At 36.0% G+C, this 19,763-nt stretch overlaps 1 protein-coding gene across 1 annotated transcript in view; it reads left to right on the top strand.

Moving 5' to 3' along the window:
- LUZP2 (leucine zipper protein 2) overlaps positions 1–19,763 on the top strand; it is a 533,060-nt gene that overhangs the window by 213,510 nt on the left and 299,787 nt on the right. The window lies entirely within an intron of this gene.

Genomic DNA, 19,763 nt, shown 5'->3' with positions numbered 1-19,763 from the left:
AATGTCAATGGGAGTTCCTGCCATGGCTCGGTGGATTAAAAATCTGACTGCAGTGGCTTAGTTTGCTGCAGAGGCACAGGTGCAATCCCTGGCCCAGTGTAGTGGGTTAAAGGATCCAGTTTTGCCCCAGCTGTGGCTTGGATTCAGTCCTGAGCCCAGGTACTTCCATATGCCATGGGTGAGCCAGAAAATTTAACAACAAAAATATAAACCTTTGGGAGTTCTTGTTATGGGCCAACAGGTTAAGAACCCGAAATTGTGTGCATGAGGATGCAGGTTCAATCCTTGGCCTCGCTCAGTGGGTTAAGGATCTGGCATTGCTTATAAGCTGTAGTGTAAGTTGTAGATGTGGCTTGGATCTGCTGTTGTTGTGGCTGTGGTTCAGGCCAGCAGTTGCAGCTCTAATTAGACCCCTAGCCCAATAACTCCCATATGCCACAGATATGGCTGTAGAAGGAAGAAGAGAGAGAAAGAGGAGAGGGTGGGAAGGAGGGAAGGGGGAAGGAAGGAAGGAAGGAAGGAAGGAAGGAAGGAAGGAAGGAAGGAAGGAAGAGAAAAGCAGCAATGAAGATAATTCCCTGGTGGTGCAGCGGGTTAAGGATCCAGCGTAGTCACTGCTGTAACTTTAGCTGCTGTTGTGGCACGAGTTTGACCCTGGCCTGGAAACGTCCACATGTCATGAATGCATCCCCCCCCCCAAAAAAAAAGCAACAGTGAAGGAATAGACATAGTACAGAAATGACATATATGTAATCTCAGAATCTCTGTAGATGTTTTAACCTGGAAAGAAACATTCAAGTAAATTTATTATCCACATAATTTTATTATCACATTTTGAGCCTTGGACTTGCATGTTTTTAGAATAAACAGTTATCTCTGTTTATCTACAGAGAACACACATACATATGTACTTTGTTTCTTTTTTTATGGCTGCACTCAAGGCATATAGAAGTTCCTGGCCCAGGGATTTTTATCTGATCTGCAGCTGCAGCAATGACAGATCCATTAACTCACTGCACTGGCCCAGGGGTCAAATCCACACCTCCATAGTGACCTGAGCCTCTGCAGTCAGATTCTTAACCCACTGTGGCACAGAGGAAACTCCACATTATATTTATATATACTTGAGTATAAACTTGAAATCTCTCACTTTGCATGCAGGACATTTCTGTTGTTGTTTTTTTTTCATACTTGTCCTCCTTGAAATTAAAATACAAAATAAAATCATTTATCTGATCTCTAATACCAAGAAAAATGAAGATTTTAAAATATTACCTTTCTACAACTGTTTTTACTCTATTTTAGATTTTTGTATTTAGAGTAGTTTGTTTCTACCTCTTTAGAAAATCAAGGAAGAGGAGGAGATATAGACAGAAACCAAAAAGAAAGAAATATGAAAGAGGGCCTGTGGCAGGGCATTTCAAAGTCACATTTCATTTTCTATTAATTTTTTTCCAACCCTGTTAATCATTTGATGGAAAATAAAACCAATTTGGATGTGAATACTGAGAGACAATTTATCCAGTTTATGAAATCACAAAACTAGCTTTATATTCTAAGATCTTAGACTGGAGAATTTAAAGATTTGGTTTCAGTATATGCTAAAATTAGGCTTTCATCTTTATATTTGTTGAGACACATTAATAATAATAAAAAAACCAGCTTCACCAATTGAAAATGATTTGCAGTAGCAACTTTGTAACAACAAGATCACATGTAAATTGCCCAGTCTTTTTTGCTTTTTAGGGCCGAACTCACTGGCCAAAAGATATGGAAGTTCCCAGGCTAGGGGTCGAACTGGAGCTACAGCTGCCATCCTACACCACAGCAATGCTAGAGCCAAGCCACGTCTGTGACCTTCACCACAGCTCACAGCAATGTCAGATCCTTAATCCAATGAGTGAGGCCAGGGATCAATCCCATAACCTCATGGATCCCAGTTGGGTTTGTTAACCACTGAGCCACAAAGGGAACTCCATGCCCAGTCTTTAGAACAGAAAATTGGGGAGAGAAGCTGAACAATTGCAATTAAAATGTTGCATATGACCTCCACCAGTTGGAATGTTACCCACTGACATCACTGCTCACCTTGATTAATAAGCATCTCCTCACACCTCCTAGACCATCACAGAGTGACATTTTACATTTTCAAGTGTGGCTATCAGTTTAAACTGTGTAAACATAGATTCGTAATCTCTGATGGTTATGCTCATAATTTCAAATAAAAATGGCATACGCAAACTGTGGAAACATAACCAACTGGCCACTCAGTCTCCAGCAAGGTAAAATGTGAAATATATGCTCATAATGCTGAAAAAGAAAAAGTGTCCTAAAGCTGCTTATTTCCTTTATAGAAAATGCTGAGCAAAAGCTTCAACTAAGATTTGTAAACCCCAGGATGAAACTACCTCCTAGGGCAATGGAAATTTTTTTACTGTGAGCTGTGCACACTTCTTCCCTGAATGAAGCAAGGCATGGTTGTATTCTAAGACAGAGAAAAATTGCCTGGAAGTGTCTGTTCTGTTCTGTAATCTGCTCTCGTGAAAAAAATGATGATGAAGATGATGGTGATGATCATTTCTGCTTTTTCTAATACTTTGGCCAGGAGGTGAGGGGGCATAAAATTGTAACATGTATTAAATGTTAGGAGTGTACTATTTAACTTATTATAACAAATGTCACCTATATAGGAGTTGCCAAGACTTCTGATCTTCTCTTTCATATGTTTTTTTGTTTTTTGTTTTTTGTTTTTTGTTTTTTAATTTGTAGTCTCCATTCCATCCCATGGGAAGAGGGAATTCCGATGTGTGTCTCCCTTTAGTACTATCAGGATTCTCTGAGGTCCCTCTTTTCTAAGAATTGTTTGCTAAGATTCCTTGTTTCCACTAAACAATGTACCCTGCCCTTCTCTCTGTCCTCTTCATCTGTTGCTTTCTTTCAGTTCTTTAATATCCCCTGTGTAGTGACCCTAGTTGAGAGGGCAACCCCACTTTCATGCAATGCCTCATAAAGTACAACTAACATGAAATGGATCCTGAAAACTGCAGACAGTGATAAGGCAAGGCACTGGACACAGCTCAGAAGCCAGTGCAACATTTAACACTGTATAAGCTAGTCTTATTTTTGAAGGTCTCTTTTTCAGCCTACTACTGGATAGCCATCATGTATCAAGTTTCTTTTCCTTCATTTCTGGCTACCCACCATTTGCTGAATAACTTCTCTTTCTCTTAAATATCTTCACTTATTATTTCTTCTTCTCTTCTCTTCTGTCCACCATAGTAACTGCTTTGGATTACCTTTCACTCCTCTTTCTACTTTTTTTTTTCTCAATAAAACTAAGCCATTTGTTTAACACTGTGATCGTGGGCCCATCTTCACACATCCAAGTAGTTATCAAACATGTTGGTAGGAAGGAGGGAAGGAAAGAAAGAAGGACAGAAAGAAGGAAAGAAAGGAAGGAGGGAGGGGAGGAAGGAAGGAAAGGGAAAGTAAGAGGGAAAAAAGAAAGAAAAAATAATAAAGCTAAGTGTTAATTCCTGTTCCCTCTGTACCTACTATCTCTTATAGAAAAAATTCCAAAATTTCTTCAAGAAAGGTGAAACTATCTCCAGTTTTCAAATATGAAAATAAGGCTTTAAGATATTAAATGAAGTGGCCCAACTCAGAAAACTAGAAAGTGGCAGGGCTTGAGTTCAAACCCATCCTGTAAAATATCAAACTAGAGCTGTGTGTGTGTGTGTATTTATGTCCTTGCACCTACATATGCGTTTGTGTGCTTACACAATATTTTAGACCAAACCATGTATCAAGTAAACCCTATTGGATCACAGTTCTTAAAAATATTACATGGATCAGATATTAACTAGACCTGTGATGATCATGTCCCAATATATACAATATTGAATCATTATATTGTACCATTAAAACTAATACAATGTTACATAGCAATTATACCTCAGTTTAAAAAATGGAAAACAAAGAAGAGCATATTGATTGTCAAATGTTAGATGAACAATTAAAACTTTTTTAAGTGTCATAATGATTTATTTCCATTTTCTAAATTGATTAAATTTTGTTACAAATTACATTTCATGTATCCCTTCTCACGCCTAGCTCTTTGAATATTATCCTTGCACTTGTGGTCTTGAAATGTAGGCAGTTCAGCTTTGGTTCAGGTCATCTTCTGCTGGTAGACTGTTTGTGGCCAAAGAACTCTACTAGGTGTAGGGAGTACAGTGCAAAGGGAAAACACACTCTTATAGACCTGCCCAAATACTTGCCTTTCCTTGGTCTATCACACATCTTTTATCTTGTAGATGTATTGAATACACCAGAAAGTACTTTATTAAAGTATCTTTACTCATATGTTGTTTACTTATTTCTTTTTATTTCCAGCTTCCAACCCATTATTAACAGAAATGTACGCTTGAATAGGAGAAAATAGGAAGGAGAGTATAAAAATGTGATTTAATGTTTAGTTAAGGTATTAGAAAGATTAAAGTGACTTTTTTTCTTATAGAAAATAACTATGAAACATTAAATCAATAATGGAAGAAATAGTCAAAGTTCATGAATGGTTGATTTATTGATTAAAAACAAAACACCCCTATGGCTAATATGAAAAAAATTCAACTATGTTAGTAACCAGAAGTCCAGATTAAAGAAGAGATGCTATTTTTTCGTGAATCACTTGCAATTTTTAAATCTATCTTCCCTCTCTTTCTCTCCCTTCCTCTCCTTCCCGCCCCCTCCTCACTCCCAACCCCATCTATCTCTCATCTTTCTATCTGTAGTAGGTTCACTCTTGGCACTAATATATATATATAACAATGCCCTGACTTCCTAAATATGAATTTATTTGGGAAAAGACTTTACAGATTTAATTAAGCTCAGAAGTTCATCCTGAATTTAGTGTGGACCCTATGTTGGATTTAAAATTATGGTTGGTCTTATGAAAGAAAGCTAGAGGGAGATTTGAGACTCAGATGGAAAACAATTCTTCAAAATATCATGTAATGATGGAAGGAGAGATTAGGGTCATGCAGCCACCAACAAAGGAATGCCTGAAACCATGAGAGAGAGGGTGGAAAAGGAAAGAAAGTTTTTTTTATCCAGAGCCTTCTTCCCTACTCCTTGATTTTAGATGTCTGGCCTCCACACACTTGAGTGAAAAAAATTTTTCATCCACTCAGTTTGTGGTAATTTATTACAACAGTTTTTTGAAATTAATACTTCATCTGCCTATTTTAAGAATAATAATTCTAGATGTCTGATAAAAATACCAAAACCTGTGGTAGACATTTTTGTTCAAAGATTGTAAGTTTACACACTGGCAAAAATTTTATGGAAAGTCTTTGGCAGCTCACATTCTGAGTCTTAAACATTTAAGTAATACTGTTTCACAAAATAATTTTTCTTTTAGGTGGTTTCTTATGGAAATAATCAGAAACTTAGATCTTGACACTTCTACTTTAGAAATTCTCATATGGGAGTTCCCGTCGTGGCACAGTGGTTAACGAATCCGACTAGGAACCATGAGGTTGCGGGTTCGGTCCCTGCCCTTGCTCAGTGGGTTAACGATCCGGCATTGCCGTGAGCTGTGGTTGCAGACGCGGCTCGGATCTTGCGTTGCTGTGCCTCTGGCGTAGGCCGGTGGCTACAGCTCCGATTCAACCCCTAGCCTGGGAACCCCTCCATATGCCGTGGGAGCGGCCCAAGAAATAGCAACAACAACAACAACAACAACAAAAGACAAAAAAAAAAAAAAAAAAAAAAAAAAAAAAAAAAAAAAAAAAAAGAAATTCTCATATGGTTAGTCTGTGATGGGGCCCAAAAGTTTAAATTTTTATTAAACGCTCAGAGCAATTATTATCTGCCAGGTCTTACAAATACTAGTATTTCATTTGATTTTGAATTTTTTGTCTTACATGTAACATCATGAGAATGTATTCCCTTATCGTATTTATAGTAGATGTAAAGAAAATGGACTCTTAAAAAATTGGTTAATTATGCTTATATTTGAATTATGCAGTCATGGGTGATATTTATTGATTATTTTCATCATAGATTCTCTAAATAAGCAGGCATGTATTCATAATCAGATACAAACTATACAAAGATCACACTGCAATGGGATAAGTACTATAATGAAGATACAGGTAATGATGTATGGGAATAGGGAATAATAACAGTTAATTAGCCTAACCTGAGTTAGGGGTGGTTAAAGGTGTTTTACCCAAGAAGTTGACATTTATACAGAAAATGAAGATAAGGACATTTCAGAATGAGAATAAATAATCAAGACATAAAGAGCTAAACTTGCATGTTTTCATAGTATGGGTTAAGTTTTGTAACATATTAATATTTGTATTACCAACTGGTATTAGAAGCAAATTAGAACAGACAATTCTGTAAAGAAGTTTTGAATCAGGTTTTACATGGTTCTAAACAGCAAAGGTGCATTTCTTTAAGAAAAAGAGTAGAGTGATCAGAAGCTTATCTTAGGAAGTTAATAGTACTAGGAACGTAAAAGCTGGGTTTATGTTATCAAGTAAGTGAAAATGATGAAGATCAATGGAAGTGAGAACAGTTACAAAAAATCCATGCAAGCATCACCTTTATTAAAAAAAAAAAAGAAAATCTACCTTACATAGAACCTTGGTGCATATCATCTTTGAAAACATTGGTAACTTTGTATAAAGCTGGTTACAAATCTGGTACTAAGGAATGCCAAGGCATTGACACAAAACAGTACATAAGATTCACTTAAAGTAATTGTTGAGAAGATATATTAATTCTTGACAGAATTTAATGCTCCTCCTTCTTTCCGATCTACACCACCACAGATTCTAATTCCGAAACTTTGAGTGGGATTCAATAATTTCCGTTTCTATCAAGTTCCCAGAAGATGCTGATACTTGTGGAACTCAGAACACATTACAAATGACATTACTGCATATGATGTTCTTTGTAATATTTAGGATGAATTCAGGTATAATTACCTAAAAGTCTGACATAGACTTAAAAATAAAATTGTTTAATAATCTCACATAACAAAAAGACTGCATGTTGGGCCCTCTAGAGCCGTTCCTGCAGCACAAATATATCATTAAATAGCAGGGCTGTTTTTATGTGTCAAATCACCCATCTCTAGCAAGCTCCCTGCTCGCCTGTGTTTGGAATTGATGTGTCATGTTCCCCAAATTTTTATCACATCTTTGAAAGTAGGAAAAGGGAAGAGGAAGCAAAAGATTGCCAAAGTAGCAAACTATTTACTTTTTTCTTTTCTTTCTTTCTTTCTATCTTTCTTTCTTTCTTTTTTTTTTTTTTCCTTTCAGCCACACTCCTGGCATATGGAAGTTCCCAGGCTAGGGGTCGAATCAGAGGTGCAGCTGCCAGCCTACACCACAGCCACAGCAATGCGGGATCTGAGACACATCTGTGACATATACACCTCAGCTCATGGCAACACTGGATCTTTAACCCACTGAGAAAGGCCAGGGATTGAACCATTTCCTCATGGATACTAGTCAGGTTTGTTACCACTGATCTGTGATGGGAACTCCCACTACTTCCTTTTTTTAATCTCTATTTTTAATAAGAAAAGAAAAAGAATTACTGAAAACCCAGGAGACTTCTTCCTATCTCTCAGTGTCTATGATCTGTCACATGACATAGATATCTTTGTTGCAGTGGAGGCTGAGAAATTATACAGTTAGTGTTTGCAACCTCTAACGTGGGCCGGCTCAGCCAGTAAAATAAGGGAGAAGGGACTGGCTAGTGCTAGGAAACCAGCTATATCTAGTGCATTTTAGAAGGATAAAAAGAAGAGCTCATTTGGTGAGAATTAATCTAAATATCATTCCAGGAGAATATAATACCATATACAAAGACACAGTATTATAAGAGTAGAGTACATAGTATTAAGGAAATAGAATACCATATATTTTGACTGGAATATAGAGTATTCTATATTCTGTGGGAGAGATGAAGCTGAATAGAGGTAAACATACTTTTTTTGCAATTGTTTCCAAGTTTTTAGTTATCATATGCCTATTCATACTTATTACAATATTATTCTTTAAGTTATCATTAAAGGGATTCTATTTCAAATCTTCCAGTAATCATTCAGACACCTCTTTGTAAGTAGAAGCCTCATTTGCTGAAGGAATCCCACTACATAATACATATGGGGCACAGCTTATTACTGATAAATAAGCATGCAAACAGCCTTTCATTGCACTTTCATGCTCTCTGCATTTGTAGCCATACTTATATCTTGTGGTCCTCAAAAGCAATCAGAAGGGAGGAACTAGGGATTATGGGGAGAATTTAGTTGGGTGGTTCTTTCTGTTCAACAGCAGTGATTCTATAGAGAGAAGCTCATGGATTAAATACCTGCTATAGTGTTTGCCTCTCTTGGCTGCTGGTTTTTCAGATCCTTAAAACATGAAAAGTTTAAGTAAACAGGAGCCAGGATTCAGTCCTACCTCAGGGAAAGTAATAGAAATTCACTGCTCTGGTGAGAGGGTTTTATTTTGCCCCCAAGTTATCTATGGTTATCATTTACTGGGATTGACTCATTTAACATTTTAATAGGCCTCTGCACTGTCTTCTGGACTGAAAGAGAAAAATCAGTAGGGTAGGATTTCAGAATCACTGTGAAGTCTTGAAAGGAAAAAATAAAAGAAAAAAACTAATGTCAGTGAAAGGTGGTGGTTTTATTATTCTAGAGATGCCTCTGCACAGTCAGGGATATCATGCAGGCCTTATAGCTTTTTTTTCTCTCTCGCTTTAGAGTCTCTCTCTTTGACTAGTTACAACTTTCAGAATGGCAGGATCTGAAACCACTTAGCATGTGAGGCTTGCAAAATCAATATAACTCCTATCAGTCAGAGACACCAAGCAGAAGATTCATTTCATGCATCAAACAGAATGCAAAGCCATGGATTCCTCTACTCCTAGTGAAACTTTTGTATAGATATGGGAAGTTAATAAAAACCTAACACATTGATCGTGTATTGGCAGCACCATTTATCTCTGTGATTAATAGTCTTACATTCCATGCCAGTGCTATAGAAAACCCTTCTGAAAATTTCTGCTACTTTTTGAAAGTAGCCATCTTTTCTCTGGTATAGATTTTTTTTTTTGGTCTTTTCTAGGGCCACACCCATGGTATATGGAGGTTCCCAGGCTAGGGGTCCAATTGGAGCTGTAGCTGCCAAGTCTACTACACCAGAGCCATAGCAATGCAGGATCTGAGCCGTGTCTGCAACCTACACCACAGCTCAGGGCAATTCCGGATCCTTAACCAACTGAACAAGGCCAGGGATCAAACCAGCAACCTCATGGTTCTTAGTCAGATTCATTAACCACTGAACCACGACGGGAACTCCTGGATTTTCTAAATGACAAAGGATTTCTACTACTTGAATTATCCATTAAGAATACAACCCAACTTCTCACTATCACTGAACTTAATAAATATCTTTCCCATAAATTTATCACACATTATTGCAGTTGTGTATTTTAGACTGTAAGAACCCCATTAAGGCAATAACTATGTTTTAGACATTTCTAATTTTCAGACATAACTAGAAACTGATCTAAAAAACAAAATAAAAACACAGCATATTTAATTAACTTGAATGAAGAAGGAATGCTAATATTTATTGAGGGAGCAGAGTCAAATAAAGTAATTCCATATTTATCAAGAACAAGCTAGAATTCCAACTATACTTAAACATCTGGTGCTATATTCTTTTCTTCCTAGCTAGTTAGATAGTTGTTAACTTCTCTCACCACCATTAAGCCATTCACTAATTTCCAGCGGGAACAGCAGTAAGGGAAACCTTTCTTCTGCGTGAACATTTAAACATGATCTAGGACAAAATGGGACCAGTCTTTCTTTCCCTTGGATACACTGTTCCTGCACATCACAAACATCTAAACTCTGCAGAGATGAGCTTTTTTTTTTTTTTTTTTCCTGAACCTACCATTGGTAACATATTTTGTTAAGTTTTTGTCCTTCTTAAGCTTAAGTTACCACTGACTCCAAGATTCATCTTATATCTGAAGATAATTTTGAAAAACAAAGTAACTAAAAGTCCCAAATGACCGTCTACTCTTAGAGCAAGCATTCTTTATAAGAAGATCAAGGATTATAAACCAAAGTCTGCAGTGGTGTCAGAGTGTTCATTCCCACAGGGTGTTCCTGTGTCTTGTGAAATGTGATGTAAAAATTTTGCCAGTTTATGTGTGAGAACATTTTTCTAGGGAGAGTATTTTCATAATATATGTATCATAATATATCAAAGAGGCTAACAAACCCATAAAAGTTTAAGAAACACTGCTTGTGAGCTACTGCATTGGAGATAAGCATTCAAATTCTGAATATTCCATACAGATAGTATACTATTCTCAGTCCAGTAGGAATAATATTTTTTTCTTCCCTCTCAGCATTGAAAAAGATTGCTGCAGCAATGCACTTAGTGTCTTGTATTTAGGACTGTGTTGTCATTAGGAAGAGGCGATTCTTTGAAAAAAATTGCATCCATCATGGCATAATGCTTACATCATGAGAGACATAAAGACTCCTATCTCACGCTTCCTTCATGACTTATACTAAATAAATGACAAGCATAATTATTAACACTACTGAATTCTTCTCTCTCCCTATCTCTCCTATTTTAGAGAAGTTAAGTGACAATTTGCAGGAAACATAATTAAAATATCTTCCCAAGCCAGAGAACATCTCCACAAAGATACACAAGAAAGAAAACACTTTGATCAATGACTGAGCATTAAACCAGAATGTGATGTGTATCCCAAGCCGTCTTCTAAAAGTTTGCAAAGGGAGAAAGAACTCTCAGACTTTTGTATAGCCACAGAGACATGACTTAATACATTTTCTCAGTACAAACAGTAATTCTCAAGTACGAGGATTCAGTGCTACTGGTCTCACATAGCTCATCCTGAATTCATTTGGTAGTTGAGATATTCATCTGTATTAGCCAATCGGCTTCCTCCAAAGGAAAAATAAACATCTTACATCTTTTTGACAGGAGGTAGTTTTGTAACTTGAAGGGAGGTGCCTGCTACAGATTGCCCCTTATTCTTTCACGTAAATTGAGAGATAGGGATGCTATCTTTAATGATGACTATATTTCAAAGAAATGGTTCCCTGGTCAATTGTGAAGGATATTTTTGAGCCTTAAAGCTGACTATTGGCTTTTTTTAAATCTCTTATGAAGATTTACATATATTTCAAAAGACAGAGAAGTAACTTGTTTTCTAAAGTAAATGCTCTGAGAAAGAAGGCCTTTTCCTTTATTATTTTTTTTTTTATATGAGTACACCCATGGCCCCTGATTTTCAACAGGGAAAATTAAACCTCTTATTTTATTCCATTTTATTTATTTATTTTTATTTTTTAATTTTAATTTAATTTTATTTTTTTGCTTTTTAGGGCTGCTGCCATGACATATGGAGGTTCCCAGGCTAGGGGTCTAATTGGAGTTACAGCTGCCGGCCTATACCACATTCACGGCAATGCGGGATCTGAGCCGTTTCTGAAACCTACACCACAGCTCATGGCAATGCCGGATCCTTAACCCATTTTCCCTTACAGTACAACATTAATGATATTTTCAGATGTTTATCAATTTGTGACATTTAATTTAATTTAATCTATTTATGTCACAGATGTGGAAACTGACTAGCTGATTAGTGATAAAAATCTGAAACTCAAATTTTGATTTTCAAATAAATATCTAATGAGTATGCTAAAACATGCATCATGTCAGTGTCACTTTTCTACTTTTTATACATTTTTTGTTGTGTGCTCTCCATGTGTTTAAGTATTGCTCTAGTAAGGAAAGTATTGCTGTAGTAAGGATATTCTGTCGTAAGAATAGATATCAAAGATACACGCAGTATTTACCTAACTGTGAGGGGCAGCTGTGTGGATGCCGGTATATCAAAGTCATGTGTCTTCCTTAGTGGGCTCATTTGTAAAACTTCAGTGATTTTTTTAAAAATTCCATTTTAAAACTTTTGAGTTTGTTGTATATACATGCATATACACCTGATTTTATATAAAGGTATCACAATCTCTTTTTTCCTTTTCCTGTTTGTTTGCTTGTTATCTCCTAAATTCCTTCTATCTGCAGTCCTCCTCTGCCTCTGTTAATGTGTTCCATTTCAAATTTCTGACTTTACCAATATAATTCTATGTAGGCACACACAGACACAGACATGTTTGTGCATTCACAGGGCATTATTCATTATCGCTAGTGTTATATGTAAGTATATAAATGCATCACACTCTTTATTCTTTTACTACTCAAAAGTATTTCACAGAAATCATTCCACATCAACTGGAGCTCTAACTGATATATAATTTAATCTTAAAATAATATGTTGTTAAAGAAAACCTGGAGTTCCCAGTGTGGCTTAGTGAAAACAAATCTGACTAGTATCCATGAGGATGCAGGTTCAATCCCTGGCCTTGCTCAGTGGGTTAAGGATCCATCATTGCAGCGAGCTGTGGTATAGGTCACAGATACAGCTCGGATATGGCATTGCTGTTGCTGGGGTATAGGCCAGTGGCTACAGCTCTGATTTGACCTCTAGCCTGGGAACCTTCATATGCTGCAGGTGCAGCCCTAAAAAGACAAAAGAAAATAAAATTAAAAAGAGAATAGAACCTAGGCCTACAGTAGTTGAAGTAAGAAAGACGTATTTTATTCAAGGACTATTGCAATTGGGGAAAAAGATTTCAGTAGAGAACAGTGCTGGAGGACACAATCTTTAGGGCATTAGCCTGCTGTATCCTCCTTCAACTGGCAAAGCAATTAAAAACAACTCATTTCTACTTCACCAAAGCACCCCACCCCGCCAAAAAAAAAAAAAAAAAAGCAATAAAAGTGGTGCTTAATCCTGATTACAGCCTAGATAAGTAGGGATTTATATAGCTAAGGAGAGGTATGGGAATAAGTAGATGGAAAATTACTAAGAGGGAACATCAAAGGTAAGTGAAGATCCTGACCTACCCAGCTTGATGGGATTCTTGGTAAAAGCAGGCCAAAGTGGTCAGATATCATCTGAGCAATGGTGGAGGATAAGAGCTTGTTGATATGATATCAAAAGTGATGAGGTACTGAGCAGGGTGGGTTCTGGCTAAACTAATTTAGCAAGAGTCTTGCTGTGGCTGGGTGAGGCAGGCCTGATATGGATGGATGCTGAATTGAAGCTCAGCTCAGGAGAGAGCTTAGAGGAATCTGACTGAAGTTTGGTCAGGAGAGCATCTTCACCAGAGTTTGTAACATAGTTTATTCAAGTCTCATTATTTTACCTCTGGATGTTTTCTTTGATTAATGCTGCTTTAAATTTAGGTTCTTAAGGCATGGATAGATAGATTCCCAGGTGTAGGGTTGGTGGGAGAAAAGTTGAATGTTTTTAGTTTCAAGTAATCTTGCCTACAGTCTTGCAATCCTGCAATCTTTAACCATGTTTGTGTGAGAGATCCTTCTTTCCTAAAAAATTATTTTCTAGACTTCTGTATGTAGGGGCACAGAATGAATTCTGCCATACATCCACAGAGTGGGATTTGGGTTATTCTCTTAGTTTGCATTGGCAGACCTTGAAAGGAAAGGACTATGCAAATATCCTGGTGGTCACATTAAATGTCGGGTCTGATATAAAGTAAAGGAAAAGAACGGCTTCAGATAACACAGATGCCTCTTAGCAAAATAATTCACAGCCTTTGAGCCAAGATTCAGAGGAGTTTTATAGCTTTTTTGAATTTTCTGAGGGAAAGCTTTGCAAATGTTTCCTAGGATATAATTCCCTGTGGTCTCCAATTTAGTCCCTGGCCAAGCCAAGTAAAAGTTACTCTTCTTCAGACTCCCTGCCTTTGAATAAATAATAACCTATGCTTTAGAATAGCTTTGACAACTAGAGAAGAAGATAATTTAAATATTTCTTCTTTTTGACATATTTTTGATTTGGAAATGTGACTATATATATTCCTAAATATATTTTCTTTGGTGATTCACAGAACAGTAAATTTCCTATAGAAAGTATTCAAAACTCCTGAGCACAGCATTCAAAAGTTTTGATCATTTGAATCTTACCAATTTCTTCAGGTTTTGCCCAATAGCCCAGTAAGTACCCTGTATGCAATTTAGACTACATTACTTTCAGATTTACAATTTATATGCACTCAGCACTTTCCCATTTGCATTGCCATCACATATATTTTTCCCTCTGCTTAGAATATCTTTTCCCTTTGCTGCATTTAATAATCCTATGCATTCAAGCCCCAACACAAATATATTTTCTTCCATGAAGTTTTCTATGATTGCTTAACCTGAAGTTGATTTCTTTTAATGCATTGGTCCTATCACATTTTCCACATTTCTGTGTGTGTTCTATTTTACCCATATATTGTCAGCCACTGGACTAGGGATAATGTATTGCTAATATTTATAATTTTTTCAAGATTCCTCATGTAATTCTTTTTTTTTCTTTTGATGGACACACCTGAACTGTGACTTGCTTTGTACTATCAGACGTGATGTCTTGTGATTCCAGAATTAAACCTAAAAAAATACTCTCTTACCTCTGCTAATCCCCCCTAATTCCCTTAGAACCCTGATGACCTAAAGTATGAGTAAGGCCAGCTAGCTTACTGGATGAAGAGAAACATATGGGACTGTAGCCTTCACTCATAAACTGGCTTTATGTCAATCACAGTGCAGAGCCATTTAGTTGACCAGGAAATCACCAAGGAGGCAAGACTAAGCCCAGCCAAGAGAACTGCCCAGTTGCACACAGACCAAATTTCTGATAACCAGAATGCTGAAATGGACAAATTCCTGAAAAAAAATGTGTCTTATTAATGTTGACAGAAGGGCAATTAAGATATAGGAATAGTTAAAAATATGTTGAAGCAATGAATCTGTAAACACCTTCCCACAAATGGTACTGCAGACAACATGATCTTACATGTTATCGGTTATACACAATCATTTCATATAATAGGAAAAGAGGGAATACTTCCCAGTTTGTCTCATGAACTAAATGTAACCTAGATCCTAAGCTTGATAAGGACTTGATGAGAAAGGAAATTTACAGATATATTTCTCCCGTTAGAGTAACTGTAAATATCCTAAACAAAATATTAATAATCTAACAGAATTATGTATAATAATTCATTTCAATAATGAGAAACTTATTTCATGCAATCACTAATTATACACCTAAGATGAATCAATGTAACTCAGCACATTAATGGTATAAAAGAAAATGAATCATCTCAATGAATGCATTCATGAGACAAGGTTTTTGTTTTGATACTGCTGTATTACAAATTATTCCAAAATCCTGTGCCTTACAATAGCATTAATTTTTCAAACTCAGGTTGAAGAGTCATTGGGGTGTTTAAGCTTCAGAATATGAATGAAATTCAGGTTCATTCTGTGGGTTGAATTGTGTCCTCCCAAAATGTATGAATTGAAGGCCTAACCCCCAGTCATATGTAACATCATTTGGTGAAGAGTGTTTACAGAAGTTAAAAAAAGTGAGGTCATTAGAGTGAGCTCTAAATCAGTATTACAGGTGTCCTTATAAAAAGCAAAAATTTGGTCATGAAGTCACACATAGAAGACAGTGTGAAGAAATACAGGGAGAAGACAATCATATGCAAGCCAAGGAAAGATCCCTAAATAGATTCTTCTCCCACAGCACTTATAAGAAATTAACTCTACCAACAACTTGATTTTGAATTTCTAGACTATAGAGTTGAGAGACAAAATATCTGTTGTTTGAGCCAACCATCCTATGGTACTTTGCTAGAGCAGCCCCAGCAAATTAATACAATAACTAATCAAAAATATAAATAGGTAAAAGGCATAAGCAAATAACTTATAGAGGAAGAAATACACATGCCAATTAAAGTAATAAAAATATAACCATACATGTATTAACCCCAACTTCCTTAGAAAATTGACAGAACACAGTAAACCAACTATAATGAAAAAAAAAACCATGTTATATTAAAAAAACTAATATGTATATATATGTGTGTGTGTATATATATGAAACCAATCTTTCTAAAGAAGTGATTGGAAATTATAGCAGAAAGAGGATAGTGTTGTCCACTCATGCCATCAACAAATATTCTATAAAGGAAGGAGAACAATCTTCAGTTCAGGTGGAAAGTGTTGAGGAGAATATCAGAATATACTGATAATAGATGTACAGACTAGCCAAGTTTACAGGACAGCAATTTACTAGCACCTATCAAAATTAACATGTTAACTTTGCAGTGAAATATTTCCACTTCTAGGAACATATGTCATAGAAACTTTTAGGATAATATATATTTTTACCCACTTATATGGACTTCATTACTTTTTAAGAGAGAAATAAAAATTAAAACTACCTTACATGTCCAGTGGTAAAATATGTTATATACAGGCATAATGGATTTTAATACATGTAAACATGGAACTCCAAGACAAGCCAGTTGCAAAACATAACTGCATGAGGATTGTATTTTTTGTTTTATAGTATGGAGGAAAAATAACATATATTGAAAGAAAATTATGCACTCATCCGTAAATGTAAGATCTGATAAGATGCTAACCAATGCTTCCGTTAAGGTGAGTTACTTCTACAGAGTAATGTAATTTCCCCTTTCATAAGGGCTTTGAATGATGGAATCTAGAGTGGTTCTATAAACACTTCTGCCTGTATTTTTCTGATAAAATATATCCCCATGGCTCTTAGTGAATTGGCCAGAAAATAAAGGAACTTAAATTGGTTTCTCTTTCTTCATGAAGTTATTTGAAAGCCAAAAACGAATATAAGCAGGAGTTTCCATTGAGGTGCATCAGAAACAAATCCGACTAGTATCCATGAGGATGCAGGTTTGATCCCTAGCCTCACTCAGTATGTCGGTGATCCTGCATTGCCATGAGCTGTGGTGCAGGTTGCAGATACAGCTCCAATCTCACATTGCTGTGGCTGTGAGTATGGGCTGGCAGCTGTAGCTCCGTTTCAATCCCTAGCCAGGGAACTTCCATATGCCGTGGGTATAGCCCTAAAAAGCAAACAACAAAATAAGATAAAAATTAATGTAAGTAATAACAAAGGAAATTCTATTCGTGATTTTATTTAAAGACAAATAATAAATGATAAATAAATCCAGTACTGAAAACTTATATAGGTGACAGTGATGAAAATAGTACACAGTAAGTTCTGTGATGGGCACAGTGAATATTTAACAAGATCCTAGCCAATCAGTATGTTCTTACAGTGTAATGGCAAAGGCATTAGACACTGGGAAATGATTAATGTGCCACTTCCTTAATATGTTTTTGGATGTCACTATTCCTATTGATTCAAGTTCTTCAGCTGTAAAATGAGATTAATACTAGTACTTTTTAATACTAATGCTTATCTAATAGAGTTGTTCTGAAGATTGGATGAATATGTATAAGACCATCTTGCATATAATACATTATCAATGCATGTAATCTAACACTGTGGTCACTTAAGATAATTTTGGAGATATATTTCTAGTCACAAATGGTCAGGAGAAACAAATCAGGCCATGAAGTAAAGTTCTATAATTAGAAGTAATGATGATGTGTCTTTCTGTTCGTTACTTGACTTTACTAGTGAGACTGGAAAGAAACCTAGGGCATTAATACATGTCCGATTATTGGCTAATTAATATTCATCAGTGAAAACCCCAAGGCCAGGAAGAAATGTTGAGATTCTTGCGGTGGAGCATTCTAATTTTCTTCAAATGAGAAGAATGTAAATAGTGCTAAAAACTTGCAATTAAAAAATCAGAAAAAGTTAAGAATTATAATAGAAACCTGTTGTAGATAGCATACATTTATTAATTACAACTAAAACCACTGGTAGTCCCAGTTCCTTTATTTATTTATTTTTGCTGCCACACCTGAGGCATGTGGAAGTTCCCAGGGTAGGGATCTAAGACCTGCGGCATGTGAAAGTTCCCAGGGTAGTGACCTGAGACCTATGACCTATACCACACCTAGCGGCGACAGCAGATCATTAACCCACTGAACAGGGCCAGGGACTAAACCTGCATCCTCACGGAGACTATATGGCCTCACTGAGGCTCAATGGGAAACCCCTAGATCCTTTATAATTTTTCAGAAAGATTGTAAATTTATTAAATTTCTCAGTCGTAAATAAATTTTTAAATTTAATATGAATCACATAAGTTGCTCCATCTAACACCTAGCAATCAGGGTGAGGTTGTGTAACACTGCATTTTACAGACAAAGGAACTAAACATTAGAGAGTTTGGGACATTTTCCTATAGGTTTAAAATTGAACTTGTCAATCTAACTTTCACGAAAAAAACTGTTTATACTGTGAATTCTCTCTCCGTGAAGGGCTGTGTTCCGCCATTGCATAAACCAGATAAATGACAATAATAATAACAAACTCCTTCCCACTCTTTCCCCATAATACACACACTTGCAATTTCTTTTAATTAATTATATATTATTGATTCAACTTTATATATTTTGCTGAAATAATTCCAAGCTTACTTGTTTCTATTGCTTCTCATGTAATTTTGGCCAGTACTGTCCTTTACCTAGATTATCACAGACTTAACAGCCTACTTTTCTCCATGTTTTTCCACCCTCCAATGCATTCTTCAATATTTAGCCAGGGAAATCTTTCCAAAACATAAAGTTGACCATACCTCTCCCTACTTAACACCCTTCAATTACTTCCTCTTGTTTGTAAAGCGTGCACACACTCCTAACCTTCATTTGAGTTTGCATACTTTTGCCTTGTCTCTTCACATCCTCCTTTCAGCAACAAAGCTCTTAACCCCCTTTTCCTACTCCCGAACTTCTGATATTTATACACTTAAATTTTAATTCATTAAAGCTTATTTTCATTAGTATTTATACATGCTTTCCCCTTTCATGTACCTAATTTCTTTTTTTAAAATAAAACTTTCTTTACTTTTTATTTATTTTCAATTAATGATTTTTTCCATTATAGGTGGTCTACAGTGTTCTGTCAGTTTTTACTCTACAGCAAAGTGACCTAGTCACACACACACACACAACACACACGCACATAAATATATACATTATTTTTTTCACATTATACTCCATCTGTTCCATCACAAGTGACTAGATACAGTTCCCTGTGCTGTACAGAAGGATTTCATTGCTTATCTACTCCAAATCTAATCGATTGTGTCTACTAACCCAAACTCCCAGTCCCTTCTACTCCTCCCCTTCCCCTTATGTAGCTAATTTCTGTTTATCTTTCAAAACATATATATTTTATATTACTTTTATCAGGAAGTCTTCCCTGGATTAGCACCTGTAATCTCTAATCTCTTCTGTGCTCCAGTTAATCATTTTAATCTTCCCCTATGGAGTATAGTTCTAGCATGCACTGGCAATTATCTGTTCCTTTGTCTAGATTCTTCCCCTCCACAAACACACTCAGCATAACATATACAAACATACATGCATACACAAACATGCATACTACTTACTCAGTCACTCCTTGAATTGGACCTTAGGGTAGTAACTTAATTTTTCTGAACCCAGTCTTTCGTAGTGGCAACATTAGAATTATAATATCAGTCTTATCTCATGAAAACCATGTGAAAAAATAAAAAAATGTATGCATACATATATATATATATATATATATACATACACATATGATACCAAGATAAATAA

The sequence above is a fragment of the Sus scrofa genome, chromosome 2 (assembly GCF_000003025.6).
Source record: "Sus scrofa isolate TJ Tabasco breed Duroc chromosome 2, Sscrofa11.1, whole genome shotgun sequence".
Lineage (NCBI taxonomy): Eukaryota > Metazoa > Chordata > Mammalia > Artiodactyla > Suidae > Sus > Sus scrofa.
Note: the sequence above shows the minus strand (reverse complement) of the source record. Positions and strands in the feature narration are given on the sequence as shown.